The sequence below is a fragment of the Rutidosis leptorrhynchoides genome, chromosome 3 (genome assembly GCF_046630445.1).
Source record: "Rutidosis leptorrhynchoides isolate AG116_Rl617_1_P2 chromosome 3, CSIRO_AGI_Rlap_v1, whole genome shotgun sequence".
Lineage (NCBI taxonomy): Eukaryota > Viridiplantae > Streptophyta > Magnoliopsida > Asterales > Asteraceae > Rutidosis > Rutidosis leptorrhynchoides.
The window spans coordinates 71,732,422-71,751,077 of NC_092335.1; positions in this window are offsets into that span (position 1 = coordinate 71,732,422).

The following is an 18,656-nucleotide window of genomic DNA, read 5'->3' on the forward strand; positions in this document are numbered from 1 at the left end:
ACCGGATTTACGCCGTCGTAGTAACACCGCGGGCTGTTTTGGGTTAGTTAATTAAAAACTATGATAAACTTTGATTTAAAAGTTGTTATTCTGGGAAAATGATTTTTATTATGAACATGAAACTATATCCAAAAATTATGGTTAAACTCAAAGTGGAAGTATGTTTTCTAAAATGGTCATCTAGACGTCGTTCTTTCGACTGAAATGACTACCTTTACGAAAACAACTTGTAACTTATTTTTCCAACTATAAACCTATACTTTTTATGTTTTTATTCATAAAATAGAGTTTAATATGAAACGATAGCAATTTGATTCACTCAAAACGGATTTAAAATGAAGAAGTTATGGGTAAAACAAGATTGGATAATTTTTCTCATTTTAGCTACGTGAAAATTGGTAACAAATCTATTCCAACCATAACTTAATCAACTTGTATTGTATATTATGTAATCTTGAGATACCATAGACACGTATACAATGTTTCGACCTATCATGTCGACACATCTATATATATTTCGGAACAACCATAGACACTCTATATGTGAATGTTGGAGTTAGCTATACAGGGTTGAGGTTGATTCCAAAATATATATAGTTTGAGTTGTGATCAATACTGAGATACGTATACACTGGGTCATGGATTGATTCAAGATAATATTTATCGATTTATTTCTATACATCTAACTGTGGACAACTAGTTGTAGGTTACTAACGAGGACAGCTGACTTAATAAACTTAAAACATCAAAATATATTAAAAGTGTTGTAAATATATTTTGAACATACTTTGATATATATGTATATATTGTTATAGGTTCGTGAATCAACCAGTGGCCAAGTCTTACTTCCCGACGAAGTAAAAAAAATCTGTGAAAGTGAGTTATAGTCCCACTTTTAAAATCTAATATTTTTGGGATGAGAATACATGTAGGTTTTATAAATGATTTACAAAATAGACACAAGTACGTGAAACTACATTCTATGGTTGAATTATCAAAATCGAATATGCCCCTTTTTATTAAGTCTGGTAATCTAAGAATTAGGGAACAGACACCTTAATTGACGCGAATCCTAAAGATAGATCTATTGGGCCTAACAAACCCCATCCAAAGTACCGGATGCTTTAGTACTTCGAAATTTATATCATATCTGAAGGGTGTCCCGGAATGATGGAGATATTCTTATATATGCATCTTGTTAATGTCGGTTACCAGGTATTCACCATATGAATGATTTTTATCTCTATGTATGGGATGTATATTGAAATATGAAATCTTGTGGTCTATTGTTACCATTTTAATATATATAGGTTAAACCTATAACTCACCAACATTTTTTTGTTGACGTTTTAAGCATGTTTATTCTCAGGTGATTATTAAGAGCTTCCGCTGTCACATACTTAAATAAGGACAAGATTTGGAGTCCATGCTTGTATGATATTGTGTAAAAACTGCATTCAAGAAACTTATTTCGTTGTAACATATTTGTATTATAAACCATTATGTAATAGTCGTGTGTAAACAGGATATTTTAGATTATCATTATTTGATAATCTACGTAAAGTTTTTTAAACCTTTATTGATGAAATAAAGGTTATGGTTGGTTTTAAAAATGAATGCAGTCTTTGAAAAACGTCTCATATAGAGGTCAAAACATCGCAACGAAATCAATTAATATGGAACGTTTTTAATCAATAAGAACGGGACATTTCAGTTGGTATCCGAGCGTTGGTCTTAGAGAACCAGAAAATTTGCATTAGTGTGTCTTATCGAGTTTGTTAGGATGCATTAGTGAGTCTGGACTTCGACCGTGTTTTCTTTAAAAATGATTGCTTAACAAATTTTGTTGGAAACTATATATTTTTAACATGTGAATATTATGTGATATATTAATCTCTTAACTCGTTTGATATTATGTGATAGATGTCTACCTCTAGAACAAGTCCCATTGACTCACCTAATAATAATGAAAAGTCAAATGTAAATTGGAATGATTCGAGGACTGATTCACAAGTTCTCGAAGAAGAACCGGAAGAAGAATCAGAACCGGAAGAAGAATCAGAACCGGAAGAGGAGGAACCGGAGGAGGAAATAGAACCGGTGGGGGAAATAATAAAACGGTTAAGTAAAAGAAAATCCTCAACCAACCGACCAAGGTTAATTATGGTCAATGGTGTTTCCGCCAAGGAAGCAAAATATTGGGAGGATTACCAATTCTCCGATGAATCGGATTCCGACGAGAATTCCGATGATGTTATAGAAATTACCCCAACTGAATTTAAAAAGGCAAAAGAAAATAATAAGGGAAAGGACATAAAAATAGAGAAATCTAATTCCAACCCCGATGAACTTTATATGTATCGTCAACCCCCAAAACCCTTAAGTTGTAACAATGACCCGGGAACCTCTAAACCACCAGGTTTTTCTAAACCGTTGTGGAAAACGACAGCTCGTATTAGGGGAACATCATATATCCCTAGAAACTTGGCAAAACGAACCAAAACCGAAGAAGAAGAAACGAGCGAGTCGGAATAAGATAGTTGTATTCGTGTGGTGTAATATATGTAATATAGTGTGCTTATACTTTATGATATATGTAAAAATTGCTTGTATTAATAAGTATTTTTTTTTATGAATCTAACTCTTGTCTATTTTACAGTATAAAAACACAAAATGGATAGACAACCTAATATTTTAAGAGACCTACCCGGAGACATGATTGATGAAATCTTGTCTAGAGTCGGTCAGAATTCTTCGGCACAACTATTTACGGCGAAATCAGTTTGTAAGACATTCGAAGAACGTTCCAAGAATGTCTTGGTTTATAAGAGACTTTCGTTTGAAAGATGGGGGATATCACATTGGGAAACCCATATGTTACGATGTGTTTACTTTGACGCATATATTGCGGGGAACCCAAATGCTATTTTACGCAACGGGTTAAGAAATTATTTTGACTCAATGTATCCGAATATAGGACTTCATGATTTAGAAAAAGCGGCTAACATGCAACATAAAGAAGCATGCTATGCTTACAGGTTAGTAATGTTCGCTTCTCACCAAAGTGAGAAAAAGAACATCGGGCTACAACTATTAAACAAAACGTTCCCACAAGTGACGGAGTCGGTAATTGGGGTAAGAAATGAGGTTTTTAGGTTATTACAAGACTGTTGGTCATTACGTAACCCTCGTCCCTTTGACGACGTTACAACACGCTGTCTTATCAACGGCCATAACGGTTATGTTCCACAAGACCAAGGATGGGAAGTAGTCCTAGTAAAACCAGAATGCATGACTTGTTTCTGGACGTATGAATTACGTGTCTTTATTGCCTTTGCTGAACGACTTGTGTACTAGCTAGAATTATCTTCACAACCATCTTGTATCAAATTTATTGTGTGCTATATTTCATGCTTTATGTAAAATAAGCGGTATTGTAAGTTTGTAAAATATTGTATAAAAGTTTGAACGCGAAATATTATTATAATCAGTTTTTCATATAGAATTGTAGTAGTTGAATTGTATATTAGCTACTAAGTATGAACTTAACGGGTAGGTACTACCCGAATTTAAACTTATAAAACGCTAATATGAAGAAAAAACTTTTATAAATGAGTTCATATTATGCTACGAAATACTATTAACTACTCTTAATATTCTGTATGATTAACTTGTTCCATTTGACTATTTTGAAGGAAATGGCACCGACTAGTCGACACACCGTGAATATGAATGAAGAGGAATTCTGTACTTTTCTAGCTTCAAACATAGCCGCGTACAGGCTACGCTACATACCAACAATAACCTTGGATCTAGCAGTACAGGAAATCGTGTAGGATGCACCTATAAAGAATTCACTGCCTGCAAACCTTTGGAATTTTATGGAACCGAAGGACCGATCGGATTGAAACGGTGGACCAAGAAGGTCGAATCGGTGTTTACCATAAGTAAGTGTACTGAAGAGGACAAAGTGAAGTACGCTACGCATACCTTCACAGGTACTGCGTTAACATGGTGGAATACCTATCTAGAGCAAGTGGGACAAGATGATGCTTATGTAGTGACCCGGAAATTTCCGATCAAATTTAAACTTTAATCTTTATATGTATCCGACACGATAAGCAAAATCTATAATGTTGAGTCTCGAAAAGTTTGAAAACTATATTCATGTAATCAATTACCCTTTGACCATGTCTGACGATTCACGAACAAAAATGTGTAAATAGAAATGTATGTGTATGTACATATGTGTATTTTTTTTTTTTAGCTAAGAAATATTGATAAAACATTTAAGAGCTTGGTGATACAAAAATAGATTATGAGATTATTATGTGACTTGAAAGCATTGAACGAATTAGTTGATATGAATATAAGCTACGAGATCTATTTTATGAACATAGAAATGCTATCACAGTAGTTAGTGAATAATACTTTACTTGAACGTATTTGTTCGATGTAAGTTTATCAATGAGATTAAAAGATAATATCAAGTGATTGATTTATCAGGTACATTGAATTATAATTACGAGTCTTTGTTATGAGGTCCACTTGAATTAGAAAACTCTTACTTTTAACGGTATTCGGAATATTTAGTAAAGTGATTCCATGTAAGAACAAAAGTGTTATTATTGAGGATTAGACAGAGGTTAGCGGAGAGTCTCGTTTAATTATCAAAAGCGTACCTTGCAATGATTGACTTGTGTCACTTGGTAGGTTAATTATTTAGTTTTCTTAATATTAAAGACGTTTTACGATATAGATGAAACCTTTTAAAGAATGATTTTGAATATAACTAATTCTGGAAAACTAAATTATATTTATTCAATTTAGTACAAACACATTTTTTTCGATATAATAGAATTTGATTATAAAATATTTTTATGGATTTTCAATGATATAAAAATAAAAATAAATATAAAATAAAGATTTCTAATGAGCACCAAAAGACTACAACATTTCATCACAAGATTGAAAGTTAAAATGTTGGAAATCACTAAACCTGCGCACTTGCACGAGAAAAATCATAACTAAATCATACTGACTCGAAAAAGGGTGATTCCGGTGTCCAAACGACCGTAACTCAAAAATCTACAACTTTCATGAAGACACCATACACGAATCGTGTACCTATCTACACGAAACGTGTAATCTTGTGCCGACATATTTTGGTGGCGGCTCACTATGCAACATGTTTTTAATTTTTATTAATATTATATTATATTATTATATTATTTATAAATCTATATATATAGGATCGATCATAATTGTTTTCTAACTATCTATCTCTCACACTCTCTCTATAATTATATTTATTATTATTATTGTTAGTGTTATTATTATTATTATTATTAGTATTATTATACATAAAATACTACGACGAGGTCATGGGCAAGTTATTTCAAAACGGGTTTTATGAGCGGGATAGAGCTAAGGAAATTATGAGTTATGGTTATGGAGGTGATGGGTATTGTTCATGGGTATGCTTGTGAGGTTAAACTAGTGTTTGTCACCTCCATTGCGTCTACGTACCTTTCCTACAATATTGAACCTCAATATTGATACGTGAGTACTCCTAATTTAATTTTTACATACTAATAGTGTATCCCTGACTAGTGCTCGAGAAAATAGGATTATGCATGCTTGTAAATTTGATAGTGCCCTTAGATAGGTTATGCCGAATCTTAAAGGTTGTTATATTATAGTTGAAGGAAGATATAAGATTTGCATGTCCTTAAAAAGCTAGAAAAAAATTAAGAACTTTTCCTTTAGATGCCAAATAGATTTGATGGACGGATTAAAAGTTATAGTCAATTAAAATTTCGTAAAAATGATTATTATCGTCGTTAATATCGTTGTCTTAATTTTTTTATCAAATTGTTATTATTCCAAAATAACACGACTGTTACTTATTATTATTATCAATACTATATTATTAACTAGAAATGTAATACAAATTATATAACTACCTTAATAGAATCTATCGCAGTATTTTTATGATATTAAATGAACTTTATAAGTTTTATTACTTAAGATATATAAAAGTATATTTTAATATAAAATTTTATTTATAAACGAATTATATTATTTACTTTATTAAATCTTTAAAAAAAAAAAATATTTTAAAAATATAAAACGACGATATTTAAATTATATAATAAAACATTTATAAAGTTTTGAAATCATTTGGAGTTAAACTAATTTTTGTCGACCTTTGCATACTAGACTCGAGCATTAGGATTGTGGTACACTATGACTTAACTTAATGTATTAGACAAATATTGACAAATACATAATTATATATAAATAATTTAGGTTCGTGAATCCAAGGCCAACCTTACACTTGTTCAATGATGTTATATGTATTTTTACTACAAAATACAGTATGGTGAGTTTCATTTGCCTTTTTTACCCTTTATATTTTTGGGACTGAGAATACATGCGCTTTTATAAATGTTTGACGAAATAGACACAAGTAATTGAAACTACATTCTATGGTTGAATTATCGAAATCGAATATGCCCCTTTTTATTAAGTCTGGTAATCTAAGAATTAGGGAACAGACACCCTAATTGACGCGAATCCTAAAGATAGATCTATTGGGCCTAACAAACCCCATCCAAAGTACCGGATGCTTTAGTACTTCGAAATTTATATCATGTCCGAAGGAGGATCCCGGAATGATAGGGGATATTCTTATATGCATATTGTTAATGTCGGTTACCAGGTGTTCACCATTTGAATGATTATTTTTGTCTCTATGCATGGGACGTATATTTATGAGAACTGGAAATGAAATTCTTGTGGTCTATTAAAATGATGGAAATAAATGATTATGATAAACTAATGAACTCACCAACCTTTTGGTTGACACTTGAAAGCATGTTTATTCTCAGGTTTGAAAGAGATCTTCCGCTGTGCATTAGCTCATTTTAAAGATATTACTTGGAGTCATTCATGACATATTTCAAAAGACGTTGCATTCGAGTCGTTGAAGTTCATTAAAGATTATTATTAAGTAAATGACAGATTAGGTCATTTATAGTTTGGATATTATGAAATGGTATGCATACATGTCAATTTTCGATGTAAAGAAAGATTGTCTTTTAAAAACGAATGCAATGTTTGTAAAATGTATCATATAGAGGTCAAATACCTCGCAATGTAATCAACTATTGTGAATCGTTTATAATGTATATGAACGGGTCCTTTCAGCTTACGCACTACCGTGGTCAGCATTCAAGCACTTGATGAACGAGAAGTACCGTCCCAGAACCGAGGTCAATAAGCTCAAGACAGAACTTAGAGGGTTACGAACCCAAGGATTTGATATTACCACGTACGAAAGACGATTCACAGAATTGTGCCTATTGTGTCCGGGAGCGTTCGAAGATGAGGAAGAGAAGATCGACGCGTTTGTGAAAGGATTACCGGAAAGAATCCAAGAAGATATAAGTTCACACGAGCCCGCCTCCATACAACAGGCATGTAGAATGGCTCACAAACTCATGAACCCGATTGAGGAAAGAATTAAAGAACAGACGGCTGAAGAGGCCAATGTGAAGCAAGGCAAAAGAAAGTGGGAGGAAAACGGTGATAAGAATCACCAATACAACAACAACAGCAATTACAATAATAATCGCAACAATTATCCCAACAATCGCAAAATCAATCGCAACTACAACAAACGGCCCAACAACAACAACAACAACAATAGCAATAACAACAGCAGCAACTACAACAATCATCCCAACAACAATAACAACCGTAACAATAACAACAATCAGAAGCAGCTATGCCAAAGGTGTGAAAAGTATCACTCGGAGTTCTGCACCAAATTTTACAACAAGTGTAAAAGAAATGGTCATAGCGCGGCGAAGTGTGAGGTCTACGGACCAGGGGTTAACAGAACGAAAGGAACAAATGGTGTCGGAACGAGTAATGGCGGAGCAAGTAGTGTCGGAGCAAGTTATGCCAATGTAGTTTGTTATAAATGTGGAAAATCAGGCCACATTATTAGAAATTGCCCGAACCAGGAGAACACGAATGGACAAGGCCGCGGAAGAGTTTTCAATATTAATGCGGCAGAGGCACAGGAAGATTCGGAGCTTGTTAAGGGTACGTTTCTTATTGACAATAAATCTGCTTACGTTTTATTTGATTCGGGTGCGGATAGATGCTATATGAGTAGAGATTTTTGTGCTAAATTAAGTTGTCCATTGACACCGTTGGATAGTAAATTTTTACTCGAATTAGCAAATGGTAAATTAATTTCAGCAGATAATATATGCCGGAATCGAGAAATTAAACTGGGTAGCGAAATATTTAAGATTGATTTGATACCAGTAGAGTTAGGGAGTTTTGATGTAATAGTTGGCATGGACTGGTTGAAGAAGGTGAAAGCAGAGATCGTATGTTATAAAAATGCAATTCGCATTGTACGAGAAGAAGGAGAACCCTTAATGGTGTACGGAGAAAAGGGCAACATGAAGCTACATCTTATTAGTAATTTGAAGGCACAAAAACTAATAAGAAAAGGTTGCTATGCTGTTCTAGCACACGTCGAGAATGTACAAACTGAAGAAAAGAGCATCAATGATGTTCCCGTCGCAAAAGAATTTCCCGATGTATTTCCGAAAGAATTACCGGGACTACCTCCACATCGATCTGTTGAATTTCAAATAGATCTTGTACCAGGAGCTGCACCAATAGCTCGTGCTCCTTATAGACTCGCACCCAACGAGATGAAAGAACTGCAAAGCCAACTGTAAGAACTATTAGAACATGGTTTCATTCGACCAAGCACATCACCATGGGGAGCTCCTGTTTTGTTTGTCAAGAAGAAGAATGGTACATTTAGGTTGTGTATTAACTACAGAGAGTTGAACAAACTTACCATCAAAAACCATTATCCACTGCCGAGAATTGATGACTTATTTGATCAACTACAAGGCTCGTTGGTTTATTCGAAGATCGATTTACGTTCTGGATATCATCAAATGCGAGTAAAGGAGGATGATATTCCAAAAACTGCTTTTAGGACGCGTTATGGTCATTACGAGTTTATGGTTATGCCGTTTGGATTGACTAACGCACCAGCTGTGTTCATGGACCTTATGAACTGAGTGTGTGGGCCATATCTTGACAAGTTTGTCATTGTTTTCATCGATGACATACTTATTTACTCAAAGAATGATCAAGAGCACGAAGAACATTTGAGAAAAGTGCTAGAAGTATTGAGGAAAGAAAAACTGTACGCTAAGTTTTCAAAGTGTGCATTTTGGTTGGAAGAAGTTCAATTTCTCGGTCACATAGTGAACAAAGAAGGTATCCAGGTGGACCCGGCAAAGATCAAAACCGTTGAAAAGTGGGAAACCCCAAAACTCCGAAGCATATACGTCAATTTTTAGGATTGGCTGATTACTACAGAAGATTCATCCAAGATTTCTCCAAAATAACAAAACCCTTGACTGCATTAACGCATAAAGGGAAAAAATTTGAAAGGAAGGATGAACAAGAGAAGGCGTTTCAATTATTGAAGAAAAAGCTAACTACGGCACCTATATTGTCATTGCCTGAAGGGAATGATAATTTTGTGATTTATTGTGACGCATCAAAGCAAGGTCTCGGTTGTGTATTAATGCAACGGACAAAGGTGATTGCTTATGCGTCTAGACAATTGAAGATTCACGAGCAAAATTATACAACGCATGATTTGGAATTAGGCGCGGTTGTTTTTGCATTAAAGACTTGGAGGCACTACTTATATGGGGTCAAAAGTATTATATATACCGACCACAAAAGTATTCAACACATATTTAATCAGAAACAACTGAATATGAGGCAGCATAGGTGGATTGAATTGTTGAATGATTACGACTTTGAGATTCATTACCACCCAGGGAAGGCAAATGTGGTAGCCGACGCCTTGAGCAGAAAGGACAGAGAACCCATTCGAGTAAAATCTATGAATATAATGATTCACACTAACCTTACTACTCAAATAAAGGAGGCGCAACAAGGAGTTTTAAAAGAGGGAAATTTAAAGGATGAAATACCCAAAGGATCGGAGAAGCATCTTAATATTCAGGAAGACGGAACCCGGTATAGGGCTGAAAGAATTTGGGTACCAAAATTTGGAGATATGAGAGAAATGGTACTTAGAGAAGCTCATAAAACCAGATACTCAATACATCCTGGAACGGGGAAGATGTACAAGGATCTTAAGAAACATTTTTGGTGGCCAGGTATGAAAGCCGATATTGCTAAATATGTAGGAGAATGTTTGACGTGTTCTAAGGTCAAAGCTGAACATCAGAAACCATCAGGTCTACTACAACAACCTGAAATCCCAGAATGGAAATGGGAAAACATTACCATAGATTTCATTACTAAATTGCAAAGGACTGCAAGTGGTTATGATACTATTTGGGTAATAGTTGATCGTCTCACCAAGTCAGCACACTTCCTGCCAATAAGAGAAGATGACAAGATGGAGAAGTTAGCACGACTGTATTTGAAGGAAGTCGTCTCCAGACATGGAATACCAATCTCTATTATCTCTGATAGGGATGGCAGATTTATTTCAAGATTCTGGCAGACATTACAGCAAGCATTAGGAACTCGTCTAGACATGAGTACTGCCTATCATCCACAAACTAATGGGCAGAGTGAAAGGACGATACAAACGCTTGAAGACATGCTACGAGCATGTGTTATTGATTTTGGAAACAGTTGGGATCGACATCTACCGTTAGCAGAATTTTCCTACAACAATAGCTACCATTCAAGCATTGAGATGGCTCTGTTTGAAGCACTTTACGGCAGAAAGTGCAGGTCTCTGATTTGTTGGAGTGAAATGGGGGATAGACAGATTACGGGTCCGAAGATAATACAAGAAACTACTGAGAAGATCATCCAAATTCAACAACGGTTGAAAACCGCCCAAAGTCGACAAAAGAGCTACGCCGACATTAAAAGAAAAGATATAGAATTTGAAATTGGAGAGATGGTCATGCTTAAGGTTGCACCTTGGAAAGGTGTTGTTCGATTTGGTAAACGAGGGAAATTAAATCCAAGGTATATTGGACCATTCAAGATTATTGATCGTGTCGGACCAGTAGCTTACCGACTTGAGTTACCTCAACAACTCGCGGCTGTACATAACACTTTCCACGTCTCGAATTTGAAGAAATATTTTACTAAAGAAGATCTCACTATTCTGTTGGACGAAATCCAAATCAATGAAAAACTTCAATTCATAGAAGAACCCGTTGAAATAATGGATCGCGAGGTTAAGAGACTTAAACAAAACAAGATACCGATTGTTAAGGTTCTATGGAATGCTCGTAGAGGACCTGAGTTCACCTGGGAGCGTGAAGATCAGATGAAGAAGAAATACCCGCATTTATTTCCAGAAGATACGTCAACACCTCCAACTGCTTAAAATTTCGGGACGAAATTTATTTAACGGGTAGGTACTGTAGTGACCCGAACTTTTCCATGTTTATATATATATTAAATGAAATTGTTATTTACATGATTAAGTGTTTCCAACATGTTAAGCAATCAAACTTGTTAAGACTTGGTTAATTGAAACGGAAATTTTGTAAAAGTCTGATTACCCAGTTTGACCAATGATTCACGAACGCTATAAGTTGTATATGACATGATGATACATAAATGAATAAATATATATGTTTAACATGATATAATGATCATCAAGTATCTCATTAAAAATAGTAACAATAAGTTATATACTTAAAAAGGAGACTATTGACGTATGAAACTCGAAACGATACATATAACGATTATCGTTATAACCACGTCTTACTAAATATATATGAAGCATATTAATACATTGTTATATTATATATAACATGATAATATGATAATTAAATATATCATTAAGTGTATTAAGAATGAACTACATAAGTAAAAACAAGACTACTAACTTAAGGATTTCGAAACGAGACATATATGTAACGATTATCGTTGTAACGACATTTAAATGTATATATCATATTAAGATATATTAATATATCATAATATCATGATAATATAATAATTTAAAATCTCATTTGATATTATAAACTTTGGGTTAACAACATTTAACAAGATCGTTAACCTAAAGGTCTCAAAACAACACTTACATGTAACGACAAACGATGACTTAACGACTCAGTTAAAATGTATATACATGTATTGTTTTAATATGTATTCATACACTTTTGAAAGACTTCAATACACTTATCAAAATACTTATACTTAACAAAAATGCTTACAATTACATCCTCGTTCAGTTTCATCAACAATTCTACTCGTATGCACCCGTATTCGTACTCGTACAATACACAGCTTTTAGATGTATGTACTATTGGTATATACACTCCAATGATCAGCTCTTAGCAGCCCATGTGAGTCACCTAACACATGTGGGAAACATCATTTGGCAACTAGCATGAAATATCTCATAAAATTACAAAAATATGAGTAATCATTCATGACTTATTTACATGAAAACAAAATTACATATCCTTTATATCTAATCCATACACCAACGACCAAAAACACCTACAAACACTTTCATTCTTCAATTTTCTTCATCTAATTGATCTCTCTCAAGTTCTAACTTCAAGTTCTAAGTGTTCTTCATAAATTCTACAAGTTCTAGTTACATAAAATCAAGAATACTTTCAAGTTTGCTAGCTCACTTCCAATCTTGTAAGGTGATCATCCAACCTCAAGAAATCTTTGTTTCTTACAGTAGGTTATCATTCTAATACAAGGTAATAATCATATTCAAACTTTAATTCAATTTCTATAACTATAACAATCTTATTTCGAGTGGAAATCTTACTTGAAATTGTTTTCGTGTCATGATTCTGCTTCAAGAACTTTCAAGCCATCCAAGGATCCGTTGAAACTAGATCCATTTTTCTCTTTTCCAGTAGGTTTATCCAAGGAACTTAAGGTAGTAATGATGTTCATAACATCATTCGATTCATACATATAAAGCTATCTTATTCGAAGGTTTAAACTTGTAATCACTAGGACATAGTTTAGTTAATTCTAAACTTGTTCGTAAATAAAAGTTAATCCTTCTAACTTGACTTTTAAAATCAACTAAACACATGTTCTATATCTATATGATATGCTAACTTAATGATTTAAAACCTGAAAACACGAAAAACACTGTAAAACCGGATTTACGCCGTCGTAGTAACACCGCGGGCTGTTTTGGGTTAGTTAATTAAAAACTATGATAAACTTTGATTTAAAAGTTTTTATTCTGGGAAAATGATTTTTATTATGAACATGAAACTATATCCAAAAATTATGGTTAAACTCAAAGTGGAAGTATGTTTTCTAAAATGGTCATCTAGACGTCGTTCTTTCGACTGAAATGATTACCTTTACAAAAACAACTTGTAACTTATTTTTCCAACTATAAACCTATACTTTTTCTGTTTTGATTCATAAAATAGAGTTCAATATGAAACCATAGCAATTTGATTCACTCAAAACGAATTTAAAATGAAGAAGTTATGGGTAAAACAAGATTGGATAATTTTTCTCATTTTAGCTACGTGAAAATTGGTAACAAATCTATTCCAACCATAACTTAGTCAACTTGTATTGTATATTATGTAATCTTGAGATACCATAGACACGTATACAATGTTTCGACCTATCATGTCGACACATCTATATATATTTCGGAACAACCATAGACACTCTATATGTGAATGTTGGAGTTAGCTATACAGGGTTGAGGTTGATTCCAAAATATATATAGTTTGAGTTGTGATCAATACTGAGATACGTACACACTGGGTCGTGGATTGATTCAAGATAATATTTATCGATTTATTTCTGTACATCTAACTGTGGACAACTAGTTGTAGGTTACTAACGAGGACAGCTGACTTAATAAACTTAAAACATCAAAATATATTAAAAGTGTTGTAAATATATTTTGAACATACTTTGATATATATGTATATATTGTTATAGGTTTGTGAATCAACCAGTGGCCAAGTCTTACTTCCCGACGAAGTAAAAAAATCTGTGAAAGTGAGTTATAGTCCCACTTTTAAAATCTAATATTTTTGGGATGAGAATACATGTAGGTTTTATAAATGATTTACAAAATAGACACAAGTACGTGAAACTACATTCTATGGTTGAATTATCGAAATCGAATATGCCCCTTTTTATTAAGTCTGGTAATCTAAGAATTAGGGAACAGACACCTTAATTGACGCGAATCCTAAAGATAGATCTATTGGGCCTAACAAACCCCATCCAAAGTACCGGATGCTTTAGTACTTCGAAATTTATATCATATCCGAAGGGTGTCCCGGAATGATGGGGATATTCTTATATATGCATCTTGTTAATGCCGGTTACCAGGTGTTCACCATATGAATGATTTTTATCTCTATGTATGGGATGTATATTGAAATATGAAATCTTGTGGTCTATTGTTACGATTTGATATATATAGGTTAAACCTATAACTCACCAACATTTTTTTGTTGACGTTTTAAGCATGTTTATTCTCAGGTGATTATTAAGAGCTTTCGCTATCGCATACTTAAATAAGGACAAGATTTGGAGTCCATGCTTGTATGATATTGTGTAAAAACTGCATTCAAGAAACTTATTTTGTTGTAACATATTTGTATTATAAATCATTATGTAATAGTCGTGTGTAAACAGGATATTTTAGATTATCATTATTTGATAATCTACGTAAAGCTTTTTAAACCTTTATTGATGAAATAAAGGTTATGGTTTGTTTTAAAAATGAATGCAGTCTTTGAAAAACGTCTCATATAGAGGTCAAAACCTCGCAACGAAATCAATTAATATGGAACGTTTTTAATCAATAAGAACGGGACATTCCCAATGGTCGGGCGATCTTAGAGAATCCTTCAATGAATCTTCTATAGTAACCAGCTAGACCCAAAAGTTGCCTAATCTGCGTTGGCGTCTTTGGAGTTTCCCAATTCTTAACTGACTCAATCTTTGCTGGATCGACCTGTATTCCATTGGCCCCTACAACATGGCCAAGAAATTGTACTTCTGGTAACCAAAAGTCACACTTAGAGAACTTTGCATACAACTGCTCTTCTCTAAGCATAGTCAATATCGAACGTAGATGCTGCTCGTGCTCTTCTCTGTTCTTGGAGTACACCAATATATCATCAATAAACACAATGACAAATTTATCTAGGTATGGCTTACACACACGGTTCATGAGGTCCATGAACACTTCCATTGCGTTCGTCAAACCAAACGACATCACAGTAAACTCATAATGTCCATAACGTGTTCTAAACGCTGTCTTTAGGACATCAGCTTCTTTGACTCTCAATTGATGATACCCGGATCTCAAATCAATCTTCGAATAACAACTGGATCCCTGCAGCTGATCAAATAAGTCATCAATCCTCGGTAGTGGATACCGATTCTTGATTTTCAACTTGTTTAATTCTCTGTAGTCGATACATAATCTCATCGACCCATCCTTCTTCTTAACAAACAAGACCGGAGCTCCCCAAGGCGAAGAACTCGGTCGAATAAATCCCTTGTCTAACAACCCTTGCAATTGACTAGACAACTCTTGAAGCTCTGGGGGTGCGAGTCTGTACGGTGCGCGAGCCACCGGTGCAGCTCCTGGCACTAAGTCTATCTGAAACTCAATTTCTCGGTGCGGTGGGAGACCAGGTAATTCCTCCAGAAAAACTTCAAGAAATTCCTTAACTACAGGAACGTCTTCGGGTCTCCTTTCTTCTGGTACAATTTGGCTTACATGAGCCAAGAACGCGATACATCCCTTTCTCACATACTTCTGGAATTTCAAGCAGTTAATGAGATGTAATTGTGAACCATTCTGTTCACCATAAATCATCATAGGTTCACCGTCAGCAATAGGAATACGAATAGCCTTTTGGTCACAGACCACCTCGGCTTTGTTATCAGCTAACCAGTCCATTCCAACCACAAGGTCAAAACTTTCCAGTTTAATAGGTATCACATCGATGTTAAAAGGCTTACTTTCTAACGTCAAAGTACAATCACGATAAATCTTATCAGCTCTCATCAAGTTACCATTTCCTAGTTCTATGGAATACACGTTATCTAAGGAAGAAACAGGTTTCTTAACATGGTGGCAAATATCCTTAGATATAAAACTTCTATCAGCGCCAGTATCAATCAAAACATAAACCGGTTGATCATCGAGTGAAAATATACCCGTGACTAACTTCGAATCATCACGAGCTTCCGCAGAATTGATGTTGAACGCCCTACCTCGAGCATTCCCATTGTTGTTCTTAGGACAGTCCTTCTTGAAATGACCCGGTTGTCCACAACCATAACAGTTCTTACCACTATTAGCATTGTTCGCATTGCTTGCAGTGCTGTTGTTGTTGGTGTTGACGTTGAGATTAACCTTGCAATATTTTGACATGTGGCCAAGCTTCTTACAATGGTTACAAACGAGAACAGTACAGTTTCCAGTATGATTCCTACCACACTTCTGACATTGTGGCTTTTTACCCTTGTATCCGGAGTTAGCCCCTGTGACTCGAGTGTATTTATGATAAGAATCTTGCTTTTTGAACGGCTGTTGGTTAGAATTTTTTTCCTGACCTCCGTTCCACTTCCTCTTACCATCGTTTGACTTATTCTCATTCACTGTAGTGCCCTTCCCTCTCTGGGCAATCTGATCTAACAGCAAACTAGCCATGTCAATAGCTTCCTGCACGTTTGCGGGTTTTAAAGTAGTGACCCCGCCTTGAATATTCTCACTCAGACCTTCAATGTACAGTTCCACCTTGCGCCTTTTCGAAGTAACTATTTCAGGACACATTAATGCCAGCTCAAAGAACCTCTTGTTATAGGCGGTGAGATCGTTACCTACTAGCTTCAGCTCTCGGAACTCGCGTTCCATTTTCTTAATCTCGTTCCTCGAACAATACTCCTCGATCATTCTTTGCTTCAGGGTTTCCCAAGGTAGGTCATAAGCCTGATCATGACCCAGGGATTGAGCATAGTTTTTCCACCAGGTGAGCGCACTGTCTGCCAGTGTGCCCGTTGCAAAGTCTACCCTGTCGTTATCATTACACCCACTAATGCGGAAAACTGACTCGAGCTTCTCAAACCACCTAGTGAGACCAACTGGTCCCTCAGTTCCGTTGAAAGGATGCGGGTTGCAACTAGTGAATGTTTTGTAAGAACATCCATTACGGCCTTGAGTGCTATTCCCATTGGTGTTGCTCGAACCACCACGATCATTACTGTTTCGACCGTTGTTGAATTCTCTCAGTAGTTCAGCTCTTTCAGCCGCGATTCCTTCGACGACCATTCTCCTAATTTGAGCGGCGATTGATTCCTTCGGAGGCATCTTCAACACAGAAAAACACACCAGGTCAGTGTCAAAACAACGCTATATATGAAAATATACTAGCAACGAGAATTGAGGACTAGTAAATAATAATAGTATGAAAAGATTCGTTAGTAGTGAGAAGTAGTGTAAGTAGTGATAGTAGTGTTAGTAGTAACACTAGTGGTAGTAGTAGTGGTACTAGTGTTATGTAGTGATAGTAATGGTAGTAGCACTAAGTAGTAACATTAAAGGCAATAGTAGTAGTATAACATAACACAAGTATTATGATCATACAAAGTTACTATATATAGGATATTACCGCATGCAATAAAAGATAATAGTTATTAATAGCATAAACCACCATTATTATATATAAAATCCAAGAGTGATAAACCAAATTCCAAAGTAGTAACCCAATCAATAAACATAATGTGCTAGTAGCCCGGTTTATAACACCCGGTAAGTTTTATATAATCAATTAAAGAAAGTATGGCAGATGAAAAAGGAAAAGAAGCTCATGATCAACGACCCTTCACTTCCTCTTCTGTCGGGTACGGGAGGCAGGTGCATCATTCCTCGGCCTATTACGTTCTGCCTCCAACGCAGCAACCCTGGCAGTCAAGGCTGCTATCAATCCCGCCATCTCAACGAACCTCACTTCAGCCTCGTACGTATAAGTATTTATACCTGTGACCCTTTCGTCCAACCTATCAAGATCATCGGGGTGCGGATATGTCCTAGCAATATCGCTCAAAGCGTTAACACGATCAACAATATCCCTGTTACGGTTAGTATGAACCAAATCCAATGCATATAGGTTCACAGGATGGTTGGGTATCTGATGCGGAGCAGGTGCTGGTGCTGGGGCAGGAGCATTCACCTCAGCCACACTTGAGTCGCTGTCACTGTTTCCTGAATTATGTGACATCTAAATCATAGTACAAGAACACATACGAAACAGATTAGTCAAGTAAATAACGTTAGTCACAAAGTACTCATGTAATGACTAAGTTCCGATCGTAGTCTAGACTCATCAAGGTGTCCTAATGACCAAATCAGACACACTAATGCAAGTCCTAGTTTCCCTACGAATCGTTAGCTCTGATACCAATTATAATACCATTATAGATGGGGTAGAAACCCACCCAGTGCCTTTCCTGCGAACAGGGTGACCACTGAGCGTACCTCAGACACTGATTTTACGGCCCGCGTTTCCGCCAAACTGCCAACCCTCCTCCAAAGGGATCGCAAGGGGTAAGAG